The 6,000-nt window shown below is 56.8% G+C and overlaps 1 protein-coding gene across 3 annotated transcripts in view; it reads left to right on the top strand.

Moving 5' to 3' along the window:
* The first annotated feature begins 364 nt into the window (after positions 1-364).
* PIK3R5 (phosphoinositide-3-kinase regulatory subunit 5) overlaps positions 365-6,000 on the top strand; it is a 57,790-nt gene continuing 52,154 nt past the window's right edge. For 2 of the 3 annotated variants that reach the window (XM_084491789.1, XM_084491785.1), the window contains exon 1: positions 378-477. The gene's annotated coding sequence lies outside the window, so the exon portion shown is untranslated. Of the gene's footprint in view, positions 478-6,000 lie in introns of all 3 variants that reach the window. The other variant, XM_084491786.1, reaches the window with a different exon arrangement.

Below are 6,000 nucleotides of genomic sequence, written 5' to 3'. Positions count from 1 at the left end.
GATGAATAGAAGAACAGATGAATGGAAGAGAAAGGGGGGGGACAGAGTGGCTGGGTGGATGGATGGATGGAGGGATGGAGGAGTGGATGGAGGGGTGGATGGATGGATGGATGGATGGATGGATGGATGGATGGATGGATGGATGGATGGATGGATGGAGGGATGGATGGAGGAGTGGATGGAGGGATGGATGGATGGAGGGATGGACGGACGGACGGACGGAGGGGTGGGTGGCTGAGCGGTCGGATAGTTGGATGGAGGGGGCGGTGTGCGGGTGGAGGAAGCGGCGGCCGGGCGGGCGGAGGTGCGGGCGGGGCCGGGGCCGGCCGGGCCACACGTGCGGGGCGGGTCCCGCCGCCGGCCCCTCCCGCCCGCCCGCCCGGTGCCGCCGGTGCCGCCCGCGGGGAGCGCAGCGCAGCGGAGCCCGGCGGGGAGCCCGAGGATGGGCAGGGAGCGACGGCGGCAGCCGCCCTCCAGGTGGGGACCCCCGGGGCCGGGAGCGGGGGCGCTGCAGCCCCCCGGGGGCGGGGGGGGTGTCGGTGTAACCGGAGGGGGCCGTGCCCCCTGCGTGTGACCGGGAGCAGGTTGTAACCGGGGGACTCTGTCCGCCTGGTGGCTCTAGGGGGGCGTCCTTGTAACAGGGGTGTCCGTGTAACTGAGGGGTCGGTGGGTGCTGGGGGTGTGTGTGTGTGATATGGGGGGGTGAGGGGGCTTCTAAGTGGGGTGCTCAAATAAATGCGTGGGGGCAATGATCCCCCATGGAACTGGAGACCCCCCGTCAGCTGGGAGGGGTGTGTGTGCCCTGGGAGAGGCCCTCTGGCTGACGCCGCAGGGGGGTTCCCTGAGGTCTCTGCAACCCCAGGGAGGACCCTGCACCCGTTGGTGGGGGTCACCCTATGGCCCCAGGGTGGGGGTCCCCTTGCAGCCTGGGAAGGGTGCACCCCCCACCTTGCCTCTATCTGGCTCCCTTGGCAGCCTGTGAGGGTCCGTGGCCAGGAGCAGCTTGTTGTGCCTGCTGGTGGGGACGGGGCCCCACTGCCGTGACTCATTTCTGGACTGCGTGCTCTTGTTTTTCTCCTGCTGCCCCACAGAGCTGCTGCCTGGGGCCCAGGTGTGGAGCTCGGCCCCCAGGGACCACCCCACAGCTCATGGGTCCCCGGGAAATCCCAGGGGCTCTCCAGCACCCGGCTGGAGTTTTGGCAGAGTCTCTGGCGGGGGTGGCAGTGAGTCACCTGGTGTCACCGGGAGCTCCCCCTGCCAGGCTGGAAGGACCTAGTGCCCTCAGGTCACTTGCTGCTCCTCGCACCCTCAGGACTCCAGCGTCCCCTCAGCCCAGCAGGGCAGCGATGTGACCCTGGCAGGGCTTTGCTGTGGCAACAGGATGTGGTTTGGGATGTGACAAGCCCAGCGGCATGTCATCCCTCCGGCACTGGTGTCCGGACACGCGCCAGCCCCGAGATGTCCTCGTGCTGCTTTCCACACTGGCCTGTGCTGATGCTCGTGCCCAGGAAGGAGCATTTTGGTCAGGTGTTTCCAGGGCCTTGTTGTGCCACCAGCGGTCCCCATTTAGTGGCCAGCACTGACCAGGGGGCGCACGGATCCATTCTGGCCTCCTGCTCTGCTCACTTCTGCAGCAACCTCCACAAAAAGATGTTTAGCTGCTTTGGATGGTGTAAGCCCTAGGGGAGGAAAAGGCCAGGCTGACTCAAATCACTAACGAAAGCGGGAGAAAAGAGATTTCAGACCTTTGTTTTCATGTTTATTAAAATCTCACTGTTGCCCCAGCACCCGTTAGCTTTGCTGGTAGCTTGTTTTCGGTGCTGATGTTGCTACTCTGAATGCAGCGAAAACATGCTCAGGCAGCTGCAGGCTGCTGCTGCTTATCCTGTTGTTGAAGGGGCTGAGGCTAAGCAGCTGCAATTTATTTAGGTTTTCGATGTGTAGTAATTTTCTAAATCTTGGTTAGATGCAGAGGCTGCAGACTCCAGGGATGTGCAGGATGTCAGTGTTTTGGTTTTTGTGTGTGTGTGCTGGGGATGGGTCTGCTTGGCTGTTTCATGCTCATAGCAAAAAAATTGGATGGAGTTGCAAATTGTTTCCACAACACAATCGCGAAGTGTTTTGGAACTGCGGGTGTTGCTCAGATTAGAGCATAAACCTAGAAAGATGAGAGGATAAAGGGCGAGAGCCTAGCAGCAGTGGTTGCAGCTGTTGCATCCCTCGGTTACAGCAACTGCAGGAGGTTGGAGGGCGACAGCCGGGGCGCATCCTCTGGAGCTGGGCTGGAGGGTGCCCTGCAGGTGTCCGGGCAGTGCAAAGCACAGTTTGCAGCACTGTGAGCTGAAGGTGTGCGTGGTCCAGGGCTGGGTTAGCCTTGTGCTGCGGTCCTGCCGGCAGGCAGCGGGGATGCTCGCTGCTCCTTGCTGCACTCTCCTGCAGCTCCACAGCCCGACAGGGGCAGGAGGAAGAGGGGACGGCTGAAGTGCTGGAGATGATTTGCAGAGGGAGAAGCTGTCACAGCAGGGTGGATGAGTTTGGGGTAGGGGCTCTTCACTAGTGCTGCGGGCTCTGGTGCTGTAGGATGGTGCAGCTGGCAAGACCCTTCCCCCCCACCACCCCTGCAGATCAGGGCACCCCAATTTGGGGAAAAGCAAACCAAAACTGTCACCTCGTGCCTTTTGCTGAACGTGAAAATCAAGATGTGAGTTTTGTACCGAGAAAGAAGAACTGAATCCAGATGAAAGCACTGGAGAGAAGTGCTGTACACTGCCCCAGCAGAGTATGCTGCCCACACCACAGTGGCCCTCAGGGCTGAGGGATGTGGTGGTGGCTTTGCCGTCAGCACGATGCTCCAGCCGTGATGGGGACCAGGCTGTGACACCCTTGTAATGATGCAGGGACTGCTGCAGGCTTGCCATGCCGTAGCTCACCTGGGACAGTTTCAACTTCTCTTTTTGGGTGACCACTGAGCTGTTCCTGCTTCGGGGCTGCCTGTTTTTGCTTTATTATTTTGCAAGTGGAAAATGTGCATGAATTATCTGGGGGAGAGCTGCTCAGGTGAGTGCCCCAAGGATGGTTTTGAGTGAGGAGAGTCTCCTGCTGTTTCTAAACTCCTCTTGTCTCTGCTTTGAACTTGCCCTGGGCAGTAAGTAAGGGTAAGTTCCCTATGGAAACTGTGCCCCCCACAGGCATTGCATCATAGCCCAACGCTTTGCAACTGTGCTCACCTGACAGGGAGGTGTTTGGGGCTGGAAATGTCATTCCTGATTGCAGTGGAGAAAGATGTGACCTGTGAATGTGACCCAGGTTCTGCTGCTCATGCTCTTTCTCTGCTCTTCTGCTTCCCTAAGAGGCTCAATATTGCGGGACTCCTGGCATGGCTGGAGGTGGTGTGGGGTCACCTTTGTCCCCTCTCCATTGCCAGCCCTGTCATTGCAAGGTGCCCACCCACCCAAAGCCATCACTGGAGGTCTCCAGAAACCACCCAGGACTGTGTTCTTCCCATGTTGTGTGCATCCAAGTGGGGGTTTGCTCTCCTGTAGGCACAGCTGGTTATGGAGTCAACGTGCCACGGGCACGATGCACACGAGGGTGCGGGCAGGACCCTCCACCAGCACCCACGCTGGCACCGAGCCCTCTCCAGCTGCCTGGGTGGGAGCTTGGGGAGAAGCTCAGTGCCCTTCTCAGCATGGGGACTGAAACCCCCTGAAAACCGGTGTTCCCTTCCTTATGATCTCGTCTTTGGCCGCCAATTAACACAACGTGAGAACTTGTCTCCCCAGTGACATGTCTGTATGACTCCTCGGATGCGTTAATTGCAGGGTTTTCAGCAGCCGGAGCGCGATGAAATGGTAATTGTTGTGCTTGTGCGCCGTGCGGTAACGAAAAGACGCGGCTCTTTGGCAAAGCTTAATTAGGAAATAGGGACACTGTCAGGAATGGCTCTGCGATGCGATTTTCCTAATGAAAGCTACTGAATAGGCAGCCTTGTAATGAAGAACAGGCTCATGAGGGGTACTGCCAATTGCTCTTCTCTAGTGTTAATTTTGTATTTCCTCCCCATTGTTTCTAATACCCTCTTGGAAAAGCTTGTAGATAAAATGCTTTATTTTCTTACGGCTCGTATCCTGTTTGGCAAGCCGTGATTATAGCGTGTGCATCTGGAATACATGAGTGGACAGGCGTGAGCTCCTTCAGACCCGTTCATCTCTGATTTCAAGCCCTGCCATTGAAGGAAAAGGAAAAAAAAAGCCACCTCGGCTTGCGGTTGGGTGATCTGCTCCCTCGCTGCGGCCTGGCCGTGCTGCAGGAGCTGGAGATGCTCGGCTGCTTTTGCAGAAGGCAACAGGAGGAGAGCTGGCTCCGAGGGGTGCGAAGGCAGCCCGATGCTGCGGGCGTTTGGCGGGGTTTCATGTTCGAGGCTTGCCTGTTTTCGGCTCAGATGTGCTCCCCTCTCAAGTGTGATTGCTGTATTTAACCTGCCCCATCTGAGAGTTCACCCAGGTTCCAGTCTCCTGCTGGTAAGAAAGAGCCCAGTGGCCGGATCCTGCCTGGGACAGCTGCGTGGTTCAGCGCCCCCACCTGCACTGTGCCCTTCCCGTAACGGGGCCGGGCGAGCCGCCGGGTGCTGGAGCAGGCTCCAGCACTGCCTCCCAGCTGTGCTGAGCAGTGAAAAGTGCTGCAGATGGTTTTGGCCGACAGATGTGAGCACAACCCCACTGCTGAGTTAAAAGCAGAATTAGAAAATGCTACCTGGCTGGATGATGCTGCGGGGCTGTGACAATTCTTAATGACTCCATGCTGTTGGGAACCATTCCTGGCTCAATGGGAATGGGGCTTGGTTTTCCCTCAAATGCTTTGCTTCTTTGCTTGAAATTCCGGTAGTGCTTGGGGTGAGAGCAGCTCCTGAAGTGCTGCTGGTCCTCATTTTGGGTGGCGATAAGCAGAAGTGAACAACTCATGTGACGAGGGCGCCTGGGAATGCAGGGCGTGCTGGAGCATTGTCCCCCCGCAGTCATGATGTCAGCTTTGAGCCTGATCTTGTGACTGTCTTTAGCAGTGCTGTGATAGGGAATCTGTCTCCCTTTTTATCTTGTGTCGGAGGGTTTGGGGCTGTAACATCAAGGCATTTAAAATATTCATCCTAAAGCCGTGTTAATGTTCAAACACAGCACGTGGGTGTACGTCTGGTGTGTGCACGCTTAGGAAGGACAGTGTTGTCTTGAACTTGCAAAAGTGTTTTTCATCCCTTCCACAAAGGCCTATTCTTTTTTTTTTTTTTTTTTTTTTTTGTCTCAAATTAGGATGAAATATTTCCCCTTTCAGCTGCTTCCCCCAACGCTGTGTCTATTTAAACCCTCGGCTCAGAGGCTTCTCTGCAAACAAGCTCTCGTCCTTTCAGGTGGCATTTCCCTTTTCTCATTGTTTCTGGCAATCTGTACATGTGAAACTTCACAAATGTTTCTTCATTCTTGGTGTCCTTGTGTTGATAAACCTTGCAAATCGGTGCACGCATGTGGCTGTGCGTATGCACTGGTTACGGTGGTGCACGGGGCGCGGGTGCTTGGTGTGTGACTGAGCGGTCTCCAGCCCTGCAGACCCAGCCTTGGGTGACCTCACTGCTGCTCCTTGGACATGGCTGAGTCCTGCTCATCTCAGAGGCCTTCTGCTTGAGGTTTGCCTCCCTGGATCAATTAGCTGGATTGCAATCCATCCCATCAAGCCTGAAGTCCCCAAAGGACTGCTCTTTAGATGCAAATTACTCTCAGGCTGATCTGGTCTGAATGCTGGGGGGTGTTTGATCCTTTAGGGAACTTGGGCAGAGTCAAGAAGTGTCCGTGTGGGTCTAAGTCCATGTTTGCTGGGCACGCAGCACACCTGGAGCCTGGGGACCTTGTTCGTGGTGGCCCCTGAGCTGCTGGCTCACAGCACTGGGCACTGGTGGGTGTTCAACAGCCTCCCACCGGGGGTCTCTAACCAGGACGCCATCACCAGCTGTAG

The sequence above is a fragment of the Aythya ferina genome (genome assembly GCF_964211825.1).
Source record: "Aythya ferina genome assembly, chromosome: 18".
NCBI classification, from domain to species: Eukaryota; Metazoa; Chordata; class Aves; order Anseriformes; family Anatidae; genus Aythya; species Aythya ferina.
Note: the sequence above shows the minus strand (reverse complement) of the source record. Positions and strands in the feature narration are given on the sequence as shown.